Genomic DNA, 18,392 nt, shown 5'->3' on the forward strand with positions numbered 1-18,392 from the left:
AATCTTGTCTCTCTGGCCATTTTTCTTCTTGATTCAAGCTACAAATAAAATTGCTAGTGACCCAATAAATTCAGATCTGGTTTTCATTCATCACTGTTTCCTACAGCTTATCTCAACCTAGTGGTTATTTTATTATTATATACTGTATCCCACAGTACATTTCCATTATAGTGTTTAAATCCTTTTGCTTGCCAGGCCCTGTGCTCCATTATTACCCTCAGGTGGCCAAATTTTTGCAATTTTTCCGTTTGCTTTTTTATTTTTCACTTATAGCTTTCAAAGTTTGTAAAAGATCCCCCAAACTGTATATTTTCTGAAAGCACATGACCAGTAGAATAAAAAAAAAGGTGCTACTGATTTTTGGACATTTGCACACTGAAATATTTTGTTTCGGAATTTTGTTTTCATCCGAAAAATACGTTTTTATGTAGTTACTCCCGAAATTCATTAATTTATTTTGTTTAGTTGAAAAATGCATTCGTCCGAAAATCCGAAATAATTAAGGTCAAATCTGTCATTGAAGGCTTATGGTGTCTGTCGAATGCTCTAAGAAGATTCAGCGGAGCAGCTAAACTGTACGACGCCGCAATCATACATTTCCGGTCGAATGTTCCGCCTACAAGCTATAGTAGAATTCTAATGTATGACACTAGTAATAATTATATTTATTATTATTACTAGTCAAGCAACATTAGAATTCTTCTATAGCCTATGGGCAGAGCATTTGACCATAAATGTCCGCTCGTGGCGACTGATTGGTTGGATCTTCATGTTGAATCTTTTCTCTGTATGTCGAATAATCTTGGACTAATAGAGCTAAGGTTAGGCGCATTCGACCACAGGTTCGATGGACACAGATCGCTATTGTCAGCGTTGCGCCGCATCTCCTATCTATATTGAACTGTTGTCGCAACGAAAACGAAAATAAAACATTTGTTTATGTTGTATCTTTCGATTTTCTGATTCTGCACATTCATTATTTGTTAAAACGATAACGAAAATACCCGAAATTCGGCCAAAAATGCATTCGGACGAAAACGAATGCACATGTCTACTGATTTCTAAGGTCCCACGATATTTGCGCAAATATTTATCAAAACATTATTTTTATTAAAAATCCACTAAAATCATGATTAGCAGATAAATGCACAGCAAATTTCACAAAATTCCTAAATATAAAAGCTTAACCTGTATTGAGTAAATAACAAATATTTGTAATTTTCACATCGCGTCTTTTTGCAAAATGGTGAAATTGAACGTACTCAAATGTAAATATCCAACTTTCTCTAACAATCTGAAGGTTTTAATTTTTTCCTTACCCCAATAAGTGACGTTATGTGTTTTTTTTTTTTTTTATTGTAGAGGGGCGTGGCCTGGCATGCAACGTCACTGATCGTCTTAACCTATAAAAGGGAACAGACGATCGGTGACAGCTACACTAGGAAGCATGGGGAGAGGTTTGTTTACACAGAACAGACCTCTCCTCGTTCTTCAGCTCTGACCCGATCGCGGGGCACCAGCGGCGATCGGGTCCGCTAGTCCCGCGGCCACAGTCACGGAGCTCAGGACCAGGTCGGGACCCATTCTGCCGAGGTATATCGACGTGAGGCAGTCCTTAAGTGGTTAAATGGGGTTTCCTCTGTTAATTGTTATGAAAAAAAGGAAAATATAATGCTGATCCTCAAAGAAGGGCTATAATTAACTTTCATACTTCCCTAACTTTCAGCATATAGAAGCCTTTTGGTTGTCCTGTAGGAGGGACCCTTCTGTGAAATTTGTTATATTTCTATGGAAGGCCTCCAGTTTCTTGGTGAATAATGTGTGTGTATATATAATTTTTTTTTTTTTTTTTCCGTTTAGAGTAGTACTTCAAGAAAGGCATTGTGTAATGCCTGGAGCACTGTAAATTCTATTAGTTATGGGTACTGTAAAAAATAAAATAAAAATTTAAGCGGGGAGGTTTCACAGGTCCAGGCCAATATTAATATTGCTTTGTTTACTTTTAGTGACCTTCAATGCAGTCTTTTCAACAGGGTGTCTGCACAGTGAGACTGAGAACATGAAGTATGACTTTTAAGGATTCCTCTAGCCGTGCATTTTTTTTTTTTTAGTTGCCTGAGATCATACTGTATGGGTGTACTCACAGTGGCTGCTTTCATCCTGTAACTGATTTATTGCCTCCCATTATTAGGTGGTGAGAAGTTAAGGTGTGCAAGTATGTTGTTAAAATTGAAACATCTGTGTGATCAGTTATCTTTTAGCTGAATTTATGCAGATCATCTATGACATGACCACCCACCTGATATTGATTATGTCCCCATTTGCATTCCAAACAGCCCTGACCTGTTGATGTATGAATGGGTCTTTTGAAGGTATGCTGTGCTATCTGGCACCAAGCGGCCAGTAGCAGATCCTTTTAAACCTATGCCACTTGCTTTCCTTATGTAGTGCAGTTTTGATGCTCACATGTCCATTATAGGTGCTTTTAACTGTGGGCGTGGTTCAACATGGGCACCCTGACCAGTCTGTGGTTACAAAGCCCCATTTGTAAAAACAATTCTCTGTGTGTTCTATCAGAACCAGCATTAACTCAGCAATTTGAGCTCTATTAACTCTTCTATTGGATTATATTGAACGAGCCTGCCTTCACCTCCCTACATGCATCAGTAAGCCTTGGCCGCCCATGACCCTGCTGACGGTTCACTGATTTTTCATCTTTGGACCACTTTTGGTAGGTCCTGACCACTGCAGACTGGTAACATCCAGACGAGCTGCAGTTTGAGTTGTTTGGACCCAATCTTCTAGCCATTACAAATTGTTCCTTACCAAAGTTGCTAAAATCCTTCCGTTTACCCATTTTTTCTTCTTTCAACACATCAACTTCAGGGAAAGCATGGTCACTTGCTGCTTAATATATCCCATCCACTTGTGGATGCCATTGTAACAAGATAATCAATGTTATTCACTTAATCTGTCTATAACGTAATGTTATGGCTGACCAATGTAGAAAGTCCAATTTTTATGTGGTGCCTCTTAGCTGGTGATTAAAACACAGCCCACCAGATCTACGACTGTAACTTGGTGTTAGAGGCAAAATAGATACTGTAAGTGCCATATGGTTAATTACTATTATAAATATGCATTGAATATAGTTAACCCTTTTACTTTCAATCTCGTATCTGTCATTTAGCAGTAGTTAACCCCAGTGGTAAAGTGTGAGATGATATCCCTTTATTATTATTTTTTATTATTTCAAATTGCATTAGACTCTGCAGCATAGCATTCTGTTTTTCTCCTGGCAACCACCACAAAGGCCAGCTGTGTGAATAATCAATTGTATAAGTGTTAATTGTTTTCCCAATAAACATCTGACATTATTAGATGTTCCTATTGGCCAGCAATGTTGAATAACATTCAGCTCTCTGCCTTTGTGTAGCTGCAGGGAAGTTGAAATGGTATTGATTCATTTGGTGGCCCATTACCCATGTTAAATCTGCTTGGTCACTCTTCTTCTTCTACATTTTGTACTGCAGTTTATTCTGTCCACTCATGGATAGGGCATACATAGGAAACGCAGGAACTATATATCCTTTTTCCTGGCACTCATTACCTAGGAATTTTAAAAAACACCTTTCTGGGTCTAGGCTTTGTCAGCAATTACACAGGATTATTTCTGTATAAGATATTGCATTTCATTGGAAAGCTAGGTTATATATTTGAAGTAATTTTAACAATCTTCTGTAGAGATACAAGGTCACTCAGGTAACTCAGACAAATAGCTTTTTTTAATTTATTTTTTGTGCCATTGTGGTGAAGAAGGTTAACCAGGTTAAGTTTATCTCATTTAAATGGTGTGTAAGCCACATCCACATTTAAATTCTAGTTCGTGTGAGTTCTTTATAGCCCAATGGATTATTTCTTTACTTTGAGAGATAATGTCAAATGTATGTATTTGACCTAGCTTTATAATCAAAGCAAACTGCTATCTTGCAGCCACCTTGCCTTAAAACTACAGCTATGTGAAACACTCAGTGAAAATTGTTGACATTTTCAGCATATTTGAAGAGGCAAATATTAGATTTTTAGTAAGGCGATAACCTTTAAAGTGCAAAGTGAATTCAAACATTTATATAAAAAATAACATAAATATCAATAGATGCTATTGTGTGCTGTGGAAATACTAAGTACCCCTCGACCTCAAAAGCTGGTATTGCCCACTTCAACTAAGATGACTTTATTGTGTTTTGCATAACTGCCCACCAATTTTTAATAGTGACTGATTTCCTTCACTTGCACATTGTTTATGGGTTTCCTTTCATGAGCTGCTCCTTTCAAATTGCCCCATATCCCTTCAATCGGAATCAAATCAGGGCTTTGACTAGACCAGTCTGTAACCCCCAATTTCTTCTTTCGGAGCCTTTCCTTAGTGGATTTACCATTGTGCTTCAGATTATTATTGTGTTAAAGATCAATTTCTGGTTTTACTTCAAGTTTCATACAGACTTCCCTGCATTCTTGTAAAGCTCACTTTGATATGACACAAAATTCATAGCTGACATGATGACTCCTAAGGCCTAAAGCAGCAATGCATCCCCAGCCATTATATTTCAACTGCCTTGCTTTGACATGAGGCTCTGTTTGCATCAAGCGTGCCTAATATTACTGTTATGTTAATGTCGTGACTAAGTAACTCCATCTTTAAACAATCCTCTGCACATTTTCCCTAATGGCCTGGTATTTTCCTGGATATTCAAAGGCAAACTGTAGTCTTGCTTTTATGTTTTTTTGGACCACAAAGTTTTTATTTTTTTTTCTTGCACACCTTCCATGCAATTAAATTGGTGCATTCTCTTTTTGATTGTAGATGTATGCACTTTGAAACTAACTTTTGTAAGTGTTAAATGCAGATTCCCCATTGAAATTTTACAGTTCTTGGAGACTACCTTTAGCATTAGCTGGTTAGCTTTGGAGTTAAATTTGCTGGGTTAGCTAGTCCTGGATATATTAGCAGTCGCTTGAAGTCTATACCACTTATAAATTATGTTCTTTACAGTGGAATGATCAATTTCATATAATTTGGCCAACTTTTTTAAATCCCTCGCCACACCCCTAGGCATTCCCAACTTTCATCTCAGGGCTTTAGAGCGCTCCATTGAACCTGTCATAACACCACACACCTCAATAGCAAAGGGAGCACCAGACCCCAGATATCTGATTTAAAGAATCACCTGAATGCTCCTTAAGAAGGTTCTAATTATTGTGTACAAACTGAAATTTGCGCAATTATCACAATCACACAAGGGAGCAAGCTAGCGCTTGGAAGTGATAACTCTCCACCTTAGTGTGTACCAATAACAAAATATATAGTGCAACGCCACCCTCACTAAACTCAATTCACCAAAATGTATTTGATCAAGTGCTATAGAAATGATGGTGAAAAAAGAAAAATATTATATCTTCTGAAGAAGTAGTCCCGTTGCAAGACGATATGTGTAAAGGGGCGTAGTCTGTGATTTTAGTGACGCCATCATGCTAATGAGGGCTCAGAATCCATGAGTAGTGGTGAGCTGTGCAATTGGTGCCATCCATTTGGTTCACATATAATAGGTTTAAAATGTGCTTGTGAGTGTTTTTAATCCCTATTGCTAAATAATGCATCCAGGGAACACTATTATAATAATTCTCTTTCATATGGGTTCATACTTGTTAGTGGTGATAACTATTATGCAGAGGAATCTTTGTTCTGGAAGACCTAAAAAAAACAACTCTTGATTTGGATGATTGAGCAGTTTTTCATCCATGTGGGGATACAAGTGTGTTAGACCTCATTTCCATGTAGACGTCCTATTATGTAGGTGAGCAGGTTGGAGTGAACACTAGTAATCAGGCTGCACTTGACAGTGTGTAATTTAAAGGAGTGTGCGCACCTTGTGGACATGCCTTGGTTGGGAGTCGGGACGTAATTATTTTGTTGCACACCTATATTGGTTCACAGTATATTGGTTATCTACCACTTCATATGTGAACTTTTAATTTTCACATAATGCTGTTTAATATTTAAATTTTTTTCACCATTATTTTTATATCCATTGATTATTTTTATGTTAATTGAGTTTAGTGAGGGTAGCGCTGCAGGGGCATATTTTATTAGTGTACAAACGTGACATTTCTAGCGGTGAAACTCCTTTAAACTTTTTGAATAAATTACATAATTTGCCACTGTGTTGCAAGTGAGACCCCCAACTGTAAGGAATAAAGGATACCACAATGCAAGTGAACCTTTTGTGACCATGAAAAAAAAACACCTCCACCACACTGAAATCGGGAAGGCTTACCAGACAGTAGGACTTCGCAGCCTAGGGGTCAATATGTGCATATATATGTGGTACAATGTCCCATATAGATAAAAAAAAAAGGTGACCAGGCCACCTTCGTCCATTGCTCTGTGGCCCTGTTCTGATGCTCATGTGACCATTGTAGGTGCTTTTGGCTGTGGGCACGGTTCAGCATGGCCACCCTGACCGATTTATGGCCACACAGCCGCTATTGCAAAGAACTGTTCTGTGTGTTCGGACACCTTTCTATCGGAACCAGCATTAACTTTTTTTTTTAAATTTGAGCTACAGTAGCTCTTCTGTTGAAATGGACTGAACGGGCAAGCCTTTGCCCCTACATGCATCAGTAAGCCTTGGTTGCCCATGACCCTGCTTCCGGTTCGCTGATTTTCCTTCCTTGGGCCACTTTTGGTAGGTCCTGATGACTGCAGACCGCTAACATCAGACAAGTTCTGCAGATTTGAAGTTGCTGACAGAGTGTTCTATGCTTAAGAAAAAGTTTAATAAAAATTATTTTAAAAAAAGAAATAAAAACACCATACCGTCCGTGAAACATGGAAGAGGCTCAGTTAAATTTTGGTGCTGTTAAGCTGCATCTGCCAGTACCGTTTAATCTGCGTAGGGCACAATGGACAACCAAGGAATTCTGAGGTGTAATGTACTGCTCAGTGTCAGAGCTGCAGAAATGTCTTGTTTGCAATGATTTCCCCTTAGTGCTGTGGAACAAAATATTAGCTGAAGGGTTGATGTCATTTCATATGTTTTGTTAGTTGAAATATTCTCTTGAATCAAAACCCCAATGCAAACTCTTATTTTTCTTAAATATGGAAAAGAATGCTAGTTGTGAGGCACTTTTTTTGACGGTTTTAAGTTATTTCAGAAAAAATTGTGGGCTCATTCAAGTAAGTAAACAGCATTTTTTATAAAATATCCCTTTAGCTATATTGCCTACAAGCTAGCCTTATAATATTATATCCAACAGATGCCATTAAGACATATCCCAGTCAGCCTTATAATGTTCTGTTTCTCAGCCAACATTTTTATACCCCAGCAACTTTTGTACTGGATAATTCTCCAGCCTTCACTATAGCCTACGATCCCTCTACTATCACTACATTATCTAGTTCTTCAGTCACCAATAACATCCTTTATCTACAGTTAGCGTGCGTTTCCTCAGGCTAACTCACCATGCCACCAATAGCAGCTGATTACCTCTGACATGTGCAGGTAGGTGCTACTACTTTGAGCTCCTGCTTCTACTGCAGTTGTTGCAAGTGTCTTGCCTACATTTTAGAAAGCAGAGATCTGCAATTTTTACCTATGGGACTATGTGTGGTACTTTAGTATGTACACAAGTAAAAAGCTGCAAATCTGTCATACATTTTTGAACTTGAATGAGTTAAAGATAAGGGGGAATGTTCAATCTGTCCATTGCTATCCATAGTCTGAGAGTAACTACATTTATAATATTACGCATGTACATCATTATATACATTGTTGTTCTAACATATATGATGTGTCACCCACCATCTTGTCACTATCAATTACTAAATGAATCCTCTTTGCCTAATAAAACTGACTGGTAAGTGTATAAAATGTAATTTGCTGCCTACTAATTTTAATAAATTTCTTGCTTGATTCTGAATTTTCGAATTGCCTTTTTTACTGCAGGTTTATACTACACAGCACCCTATTCTTTCCATCGCTTTGTATTATACTGAGTGTTAATTTTAACCAAACTGCAGTTTAACCTTCCAACTTATCCTTCACTGAACCTTTGTCAGTCATGTTAAGAAATGTTGTGGTGTACTTTGACATTGTGTTTTATGTAACCCAATGTTACCTGGTTTTTCTATCTTCTTTCTAACCTTTCCCACCTCACCATCTCTCTCATCAGGATTTCTGGCAGGTACTGATAACAATAGCATGTGTATGTTTCTGAACATCGAATCTCTGCATCATACTTAGGGGGCAAGACTGCCTGCGCTCCATCAACAGAGTTGACCCCACTATATATAGACCATTATGCATTGGGTAGACACTGATAGTATTTGCTGACTGATAAGTAGTCGTTTGTGACATGGGCTATAGATCATTCTCATTTGCAGTCATTGGCCAGAATGGTTTGCCTGCTGAGGTTTGCTGAAAAATACATTGCTATGCTTGCATGTACTGCATATAAGATACCTAGTATAACAAGAGCCTGCTTTATTACATTTTTGAGGATTTTTTTTGTTTACTAAGGCTAACACTGAAATATATTGGTGAAATAAATATATTCAAAGAAAACTCATAATAAGAAAAATATGAGAGCTGCCATTGCAGAGCTCTTTCTTAATATGCTAGTTGGCTGTCAAGCATGCTGATACTCTACATTCAACATTTTTGGAGCTATTAAAATAGAAGTATGGCCAAAGTTTTTTTTTTTTTCTTCTTTGTTTATTTTTATACCATACTAATCTTGTGGGTCACAGGATTGCACTTTTGCTTTCCTTTGACCCAGAATCAGCCAATAGCAGCTAAAGCCTGCTGTGAGCTGATGTCACAGAGCCTTCCCAGGCGCTGGAACAATCCTGACCATATTGAGAATTAGGGGGGTGGGGGGGGGGGGGGTCAACAGAAATCATTGACTAACAGTCACTGCACTCTGCTCATAAGAGAGCATAGTTCTCATTGGTTATGTCAAAGCTCAGTTCTTAGAGCTGGTGTGGGATAGCTGCAACATCAACATAAGGTGAGTATATTTGTTCATATTTTTTTATTCACACCACACTGATGAAGTATGAGGTATGTGAAAGAACTGCTCTGTAGTCTTCTGAGTTTATGATTTGAAGACGATTTAGCAGCATGACAGTCAGGCAACCAGCATTTTAAGGAGAAATTTGTAATGGCAGTCTACATATTACTCTCAGCACAAGTTTCCTTTAATGTCTGCTTTATTGCTTTTGAATTTCCGGTTTCTAGCTTGGTTTAATTTTAGAGAAGTCTGTGGGGACAGCTTATGTATTTATTTCATGTACCTTGATTAAAGCTCATGAATTGTTCATCAGTTGTGCATGTTGGAGAAGTACCTCTCTGCATGGTATTCTTTTTTGCTGTGTTATAAAACCAGTAAATCAGAAATTCAACCTCCTGTGAAATGATTTAGAACTTTTACAAAAACCACAATAAATGTTTCAATTGCTTTATTGAAAATGAACGAGTGTATATACTGAATAGTTTGCTATTGTTCTTGTTATTAACCATTAATGTGTGACTAAGTGGCCTGTTGGGTCTTTCAATAAGGATTACTGAACGTATATTAATTTATATATAACAAATAAACACCCTCCAGTGAGGAAATGTAAAGGAATCCTGTTATGGAGAAATCTGTAGGCTGCCATTGCTTGCTTCCTTTTAAAAAGGCTAGTTGTCAACTAGATTCAAAGTCTAAAATATATTTTCTGAATTCCTCCTGAGGAACAGGCATTGTGATCTCACTCTGGTATCGCTTGCTACATGCCTTTTCTAGGTCATTGACTAAAAGTATTGAAATCAAAGATAACCTAGCCTAGCTTTTCCAGGAGGTCAGTATTGGCAACCCACAGTTTACCTCTTCCATATTTCTGCAAATAAAATATCTTTTAGGTCTTAAACCATTTTAACGATTTCAGGAATGCTATATTGATTAAGAAACCAGGAGGAGTTCCGTAGTCATGTGATAGTGGCAAAGCTGCTACTCCATAGATGTGGTATGGTGGATGAGTGCTGTTAGGACAGGAAGTATGTGGCATGAGGACAATTTTTAGGCATTTATAGGAATAGTTTTCTGTTAAATGCAGCATTCAAAACATTTGTTATACAGACTGAAATTTGTGTTCTTAACAAGGACAGTCCCCTCTACCTACACCCTTGGTGTGTGGTTGCTTACATAAATGTTGCAATATTAATTTTTTACCGATTGCAGTTCTGCTTTGAAATGCAGCACTGTGGAGGACATTTATCAATTCTGACACGCAGCATGCTATGCTGTTCAGTGATCAGATTGTGTGACGGCTTTACAGCAAGGCTTACAGCTTAAAGAATCTGCTTGGTTACAAATCGTTAAATCTCAGGCAATATTTTCCAACTCCCAGATCACTCCCTGTTAGGCCTTAATCACACAAAAAAAAATTGAAAAAGTTCAGGATGTATACTGTATAGGAGAGTCTCAAGTCTGTTGGAGCACCGGAAGTATAGTCAGAGCCATTCTATTGCCTTTAATGAAAGTGTGAATAACGAACTAACATTGATCCAGAAGGTGGAATTTAACCTCCTTGTATCCTTGTAAATCGGTCACACAATCTGGCTCACTGCCCCTTTTTTACTATAGCTTTCTGTGCACCGGAATTGATGTCCTCCATAATGTTGCATTTCAAAAGCAAAGCTGAAAAAGGTAAATCTTGATAGTGCAGCTCTCCATTCTCATATCTGTCACATCTAAAGTGATAAATCTGTTGCACACCTAAGCAAAGCTGGCCCAGTTGGCTGTTCAGGAATTCACGTGTAGGGGTGGCATATACACACTTAACTTGTTGGAGAGACAGCCTGATTTGCATCGGTCTGTGTTGCTAGTTTGCTTGATAAATGTTCCCCCTGTGTCCTAATCTGTAATAATAGGAGAATTACTTGAGAGTAAAGCCCCATCCATACATATGGGCCTAATGTCTGGCAGCATCGGGTAGTTCAATAGAAACTGGTCAACATTCGCCCCATGTGTACTGCAGCTGGTGCAACAGAAGCCGGCATGAACAAAAATGATCTGCCAACCAGCCACTGATCAGCACTCTCAGCCAATGGCTAAGAGTGCTGACCTTGGTGTTTTGGAGGGGGGGCCGTCCCCCAGTCAAAACACAAAACAGCAGGGGAGTTCGATGTACTAATTTCAGATTGTTAGTACAGCGGCTCCGTCCTGAGTTATCAGTTTTATCCGTTCATCCTACTGGATTGAACAAAAAAAAACTAGCAATGTGTACTACACTTTAGGCATCTCTGTGCTGCTAAACTAATCTTTTAGCTTTGTTTACTGCCAAGGCTGCAGGTTAACATGGCTTGTGGCTATGTTGGTACACACTGCTGCAGTTGTGGCATGGCAAATTTAAACAGGCCAAGTTTAGTAGGCAGTACTACCTCCAAACTCAACCTATGCAAGTGGTAAGTGTTTCCACCCGCAACGAAATGCTTGGCTTGGGGATGCAATGCTTCAGTAGAAATCCTCCTTTGCCTGCAAAAAAAAAAATCAGGTATTCAGGAAATGGCAGTATTGCCTCCTGAATGACTGTCAGTCGCATCTCCACCGCCAGTGGCGGCTGGTGCTGTATATTTTGGGGGGCTGTCAAACAATACAACCCGTTGATCTGCGCCCGAGCCCACCTTTTTTTGAAGCCAATTGGAGCCTCTGGCTCTGATCCTGTACTTCAAAAAAAAAAACACATTGAAGTCTATGCGTCTGGCACCCTGCATGTAGATTAGGGGGGCTGCCCCCCCCTTATGGACTGGCCGCCACTGTCCACCAGGGATCGCTTTTTTGAAGTACAGTGCTTTAGAGAGGGCTCGTGTAAACAAGCCCTTAAAGAGAACCATTTAGTGACTTGATTGAACATCATAATTGCCTTTGAAATTGTATTTCTTTTATTACAGCAAGTGTTAATTTTCATACATAATCAACACAGATGAAAAAAATCATATGGTGTTGAATAAACAAAAAGCATAGTTACATTTTTGTTTGAATTGCTTGCAGCCTGCAGCTTTACATGTGTCTGATATATATTTATTTCATAATAACAAGTATTGTAACGATACAATTAAAAAATGGATATCTTTATAACCATTTAAATAGCTTTAACAGTAGCAGTGTATTCTCTCTCGTGTTATAAATGTTAACAACAGCATAGGCAGAGATAGTAAAGTTAAGCAAATGCTAATTGCATTCATCATAGTAGGACTAATGACGTAGATAGTGCATAGGAGGAAATTATTTCGGAGAATTCTATTGCAAAGTGCTCACAGAATGCGGGCTGTGTCAGATTTATGAGCAAATATAGAAAAACTCTTTTGCTATTGAGATCATTATGTTGATGGAGATGAATATAGTTATTACAACACATTACAACTAGTGTTTGGTTATTATGGAGAAGAAATCCAAATAAACGTCCAAACATAATAATAAACACTTCCCCTTTATAGAAATACGGTCAAGGAAAAATACATACTAGTTATTTGCATGGATAGAAATGCTTATGCTCTCCCCGACTGCATCAGCAACTTTTTTTTTTGCTACAGTAGTAGAGAATTTCTAGGCTGCATCATGAAAGTGCTTTTCACATGATAAACTCAAGGATCATTAGTGTGTTTTTTTTCCTTTGCTAGTTGTAAGTCTATGCTGAATTGTCATCACCTCTTCAGGAATGTTGAGTGCAGATAGAATTTCATTAAACCTAATGAGGACATAGCTGCATATATACTTGTTCAGTTCTTAACATCACTTTACTATAATTTATCCTTTTTTTTCTGTTCCTTACGAAGTTCAGTTGGATCCTCCCTGCCCACATTTGGTGAAATTTATTCAGAGCTAACGTTCTTTTGGTACTGGAAAGGTGCCCACATGTATCTGGTGTGAATCTTAGAGGCTCAGCTATATGGGTAGTTCGTGGCCATCTGAAATAACAGTCTCAGTATTGTCTGATTGACCAGTACATGCAAATACAAATCCAACCTTCAGGTGAACTACCTGGTAGCAGAGAGCTGCAATTAATTACTTGTAAAAACAACTTTTGCTACCATGTAATTTATCTCTTTAAGAGATAGGCAACTCTATTAATCATATTGAGGGAAATTAATAAGATCTGTAATTGAATGAAGCCAAGAAATTTTTTTATCTCTAATATTTCCCATGTATACCCTGCCAAACTGCAGTGTCATTCGCGTCTAAAAACCAAAGCAGCACTCTATCCTTAGAGCCTCCATCCCGATTCCTCAGCCTGACTTATGATGTACTGCATATTCTTCTCTATAAGCCATTATTTTCTACATGCTGCACAATGTGGAGTGACAAGGTTGGAGCACTGTTTGGGTTGCTAGTTATGGTATTTCTGACACTGGTGTTCATCTCCAAGTGTACCACATTTTACTATTTAATATTTCATTTATTTTTATTATTTATGCAATGTTGCACTATTGAAGCACAGCTTTACAATGTATATAGATATGTTCACATCAGTGACTGTGACCTAACAGGATGGTTTTGGATTGTGGGAGAAAATCAAAGCACTTGTAGGAAACCTACATTAACATTGGGAGAACATTAAAATTCCATGCAAATAGTGTTGCAGACGGAACGAGAAATTAAGACTTAGGGTTGATTCACACCAGATGCGGTGGGACTGCATTGGATAGCTATTCCAGAGCAGTCCCCCTGCATGAAAAGGCAAAGTGCTTTTTTTCCCGCTGTGCCTGGTTCACACCACTGCCTTGTGGTACTGTGCAGTGTTCAGTGAATAAAGTAATGCATGCTCTACTTTTTTTTTCATTGCAGTGCAAGGCACTTCACTGCCTTGCACCGCTTTGTGGACAGTTCAGCTTTATGAAATGTCTGTGTAATATTTCAATAAACTTCATGTAAAAATAAGGTGAACAGTGTGGAGATCCCGGACCACACCACACACCATTAGCACCATTAGCATTAAAACTCAGCGTATGGTGTGAATGGACCCTTAAAGCTAACCTTTTAGCCACCAGGCTGTACAATATTAGTTGTAAGTGCACTTAAACTGCAAACTGTAGCTCATTTACATAAGCAAGCTTCATTCTGGAAGCCAAAATGCTACATACAGTCGACCTTGAAAATCAAGAGAACAGTAGGGGGCTTATGGACTTTTTAGGCACCATAGACAACACAAATTCAAAAATAATATAAAATATATGCTTTATTATTTAAAACATTACTTAAAATTAAATTTTCACAATAATCCTCATAATTATTTCAAGTAACATACAACAATAACCGCTACATGAATCCAATGCATTTACCAAAAAAGGCTCTAAATATAGTAATAAACTGTGTACATTGGTTCGAATTGTATTCATATGTAGAGATGGTGCTCGCGGTATAGTATGTATAATTTGGAGAAAAGGCTCAACATGTTTCGCGTGGATTACACGCTTCTTCTGTAGCTTATGTTATTGTGACTAGCAAAAACAATGAAAAAGCAAACATTTATTATATGAATATAAATACAAATAACAATCATAATGAGGTAATATGAGAAAAAAGACAACACATGGGTGTGCGATGTCTAGGATCCTTAAAGGTGTGTCAGGGCTTTTCTCCAAATTATACATACTATACCTTAACCACTTCCCACCCGGCCAATGCATATATACGGCCGGGTGGGAGCCGTCTACTCCTGATAGGACGTTCCTGAACGTCATTCAGAAGTAGCGGGATCGCGTGCGTGCCCGCGCAGCGGCGCGATCCCGATGTGCTCGTGTCACCCGGACACGGCACATCTGAGATCGGCAGGAGGGCTCTGTGATTGGCCCTCCTGATCACATGACGGCCGTGTCCAATCACGGCCGTCATGTGATGTAAACAAACAGCCGGTTGCTAGGTAATCGGCTCTCCTCTCCTCACACGGAAGTCATCGCTGAGGAGAGGAGAGCAGAACGCTGCAGCCGGCTGATGATCAGTGAGTATGGGCTGCTTTTTACAGCTTTTTACTCACTGATCATCAGTCTAGTGTCAACACACAACACACCACACAGTACAAACACAGTCCCCACATATGTCCCCAAACCACACATGTCCCCAAAACATACATGTCCCCAAATAATAAAAACACATGTCCCTAATAATAAAAACATGTCCCCCACATATGTCCCACTAAAATCACATGTCCCAATGATTATCTGCACACATATGTACGTGATCACCTGCACACATATGTACATGATCATTTGCGTACATATGTCCGTGATCACACAAACCAATTATTATACAGTTAACGGAATTTTTTTTACCAAAAACATGTAGCAGAATACATTTTGGCTTAAATTTATGACAAAATTTGATTTTATTGGATTTCTTTTCAAATAGAAAAAAGAAAATATTGTTTTTTTTCCAAATTTCCACTTTTTTTGCGCTTATATCGCAAAAAATAAAAAACGGAGTCGTGAATAAATAACACCAAAATAAAGCTCTATTTGTGCGAACAAAATGATAACAATTTCATTTGGGTACAGTGTAGCATGACCGCGCAATTGTCACTGAAAGCACGAGAGCGATGAAAGCTGAAAATTGGGCTGGGAAGGAAGGGGGTGAAAGTGCCCTGTATTGTAGTGGTTAAGCACTATCTCTACATAAAATTCGAACCAATGTACACGGTTTATTACTATATTTAGAGGCTTTTTTGGTAAATGCATTGGATTCAGGTAGCGGTTATTGTTGTATGTTACTTGAAATAATTATGAGGATTATTGTGAAAATGTAATTTTAAGTGGTTTTAAATAATAAAGCATATATTTTATATTATTGAATTTGTGTTGTCTATGGTGCCTAAAAAGTCCCTAAGCCCCCTACTGTTCTCTTGATTTTCATGATATATTGGAACGTGGCACAGACTTACACCTTTTATGTATCCACTTTACCACTCTGTGTGCTTTGATACATTTACCTAAGTATACAGTCGACCTTGATTCATAGCAAATGGAATTAGTCTTCTTGGTGTGGATTTTTAGAGCTGGCAATAAAAAGGCTTTCAGGTAACAGGGTACTGGGCCTAGATCTCTCTTTTGTGCATCGTTGAATGACACCTGTGGTTGTTCCTGAGCTATCCTATTCTTTTTTTTTTTTTCTTCATTTTTTAATTTTTTGAATTGGGTATGGGAAAGTAAAGATCAAAAGCCATGTCGGTTGGTTTCCGCTATTTATTTATTTTTCTTCTATCTGTGTCCCATTGAGTCAATTTACCTTCATTTCCTGTCCCATAGACACAACAGAAAGTGAGGGGAAATCCCTCCAATGTGAAGGAATCCCTGTTTCCCACCAGAACTAGTGTTCCCATTAGAAAGTTTCCCCTCCTATTGCAGTTCTGGTGACCACCCAAAATTTTGGATTTCCCAAGGCGTCTTTCAGGACAGCACCTGAGAGATAGCGACTCCACCCTCCTCGTTAGGAAACACCTTCTTCCTCCAGACTTTAAAGGGAGGCGCCTCCCTACCACACATCAGTTTTTGTGTTTCCTCCGGCCCGGAGGGAACACCTTTTGGGAAGGAGTCTGTTTCTCTTAGGTGTTCCTGAGGGACTAGGCTTCTTTCCCTTTTTTTTTTCCTCCTTTAGAGACCCGCTGTCCTCCCGACCTACCCACGCCTCGTCAGCGGTAGCAAGCAGGCTCCTCTTCCCCTCTTGTGCTCGGAGAGAGCCGAAGATTCGGTGGCCCGCACGTTCGTAGGCGCGGCGGCGCGCGTGTGCCGCCGCCATGTTTGTTTTCGGCGGTCGCGCCGGAAGTGACAGAGCGGGTCATCGGGTCAGCTGAAACGTCGTTTCCGGCGTGGACGCAGGGGGGAGGAGGGAGGACAGGTGCTGGTGCCTATTTCCGCTTCCGGTCCGGTGCAGCTGCACGGCGTGACTCCGGAGGCGGCGTTTAGCCACAAGTGGATCTCTGCACAGCTGATTATGGAAGATTCAGCGTCTGCAGCGGTGGGGACAGGCACAGGCACCAGCAAGGCCCAGGTAAGAGGCAGCAGTTAAAGTCTGCCTTTCTTTTTCTATTTCCTGGCGTTTGGTCTCGCTCTCTCCTTTCTTTTTTCCCCCCTGGTGGCAAGGGGCCTGTCTGGGCACTAGAAGCTGACTGGTTTCTTCTTAGTGCACCTGTGTGGTGATCCCTATCAAAGCTGAGACTGGGTCTCACTAAGGGTTCCCTGGTTTTTTTCCCTTTTTTGTCTTTTTCTTCATAGGCTAAGAGCTCTGACCCAAAGGAAAGATGTCCTTCTTGCAGGGCCAAGCTGGGAGAAAATTGGAAGAAAACCTTATGCAGTCCCTGCATTACTTCTTTAGTTAAAGAGGAATCTGCCTCTGTATGTGAGGATCTGGTGGCCTCTGTAAAGAAGGAGCTGTACGCCACGATCCAGAATTTTCGTGACTCACTAGCAAACCCGGCTGCTAGTCAGCCTTCCACTTCAGAGTCTTCCCAGGGGTCTCTCTCAATCCCGGTGTTAGAATCTCTGCCTGAAGACCCTTCAGATAGGGAAAAGCAGTCCACTGCTCTTTCCGTTAAAGATTCGGAAGAGGAGTTGGAGGATTCTGAGGTAGCCCCCTCCTAAATTCAAACTGTCCCTTGAAGAGGTCGATGGGCTCCTTAAAGCCATTCATGCTACGCTTGGTTTAAGTGAGGAGAAAAAGGAATTATCACTCCATGACCGCATGTATGCTGGGTTGGATGAGCCTAAGGGCCGAACATTCCCAGTTCATCCGGTCATCTCTGAGGCCATTAGGAAAGAATGGCAGGATCCAGAGAAAAAGCCCTTTTTCTCCAAAGCCCACGAAAGGCGTTTTCCTTTCGAGGAGGACCCTGCAGCAGTATGGAACAAGGTGCCCAGACTGGATGCCGCCTTTTCCCAGGTTTCAAGGTCCACAGATCTGTCCTTTGAGGATATGGGAGTTTTGAAAGATCCGATGGACAAACGCATGGATCTTTTTGCTCAAGAGATCATGGCAATCAGTTATGAGCAATTTAAAACCAGCAATGGCCACAACGTGTGTAGCCAGAAATTTAGAATACTGGATTAACCAGTTAAAGTCACATATAGCTGCAGATTCCCCTAAACAGGAAATCTTAGATTCTTTTCCTACCCTGATTACGGCAGTAGCCTATGTTGCAGATGCCTCAGCTGAGGCAATTAAGATATCGGCCAGGTCAGCAGCTCTAACTAATGCTGCAAGAAGAGCCTTATGGCTTAAAACCTGGCCGGGTGACTCGGCTTCAAAGAATAAGCTGTGTGGGTTACCCTTTTCAGGAGACTTGCTCTTCGGCTCTGACCTCG

The 18,392-nt window shown here is 39.7% G+C and overlaps 1 protein-coding gene across 2 annotated transcripts in view; it reads left to right on the forward strand.

Moving 5' to 3' along the window:
* MICU1 (mitochondrial calcium uptake 1) overlaps positions 1 to 18,392 on the forward strand; it is a 423,436-nt gene that overhangs the window by 178,888 nt on the left and 226,156 nt on the right. The window lies entirely within an intron of this gene.

Source organism: Lithobates pipiens, unplaced genomic scaffold, assembly GCF_037356315.1.
Source record: "Lithobates pipiens isolate NorthernLeopardFrog02 unplaced genomic scaffold, aLitPip1_a1.2 Scaffold_25, whole genome shotgun sequence".
NCBI lineage: Eukaryota > Metazoa > Chordata > Amphibia > Anura > Ranidae > Lithobates > Lithobates pipiens.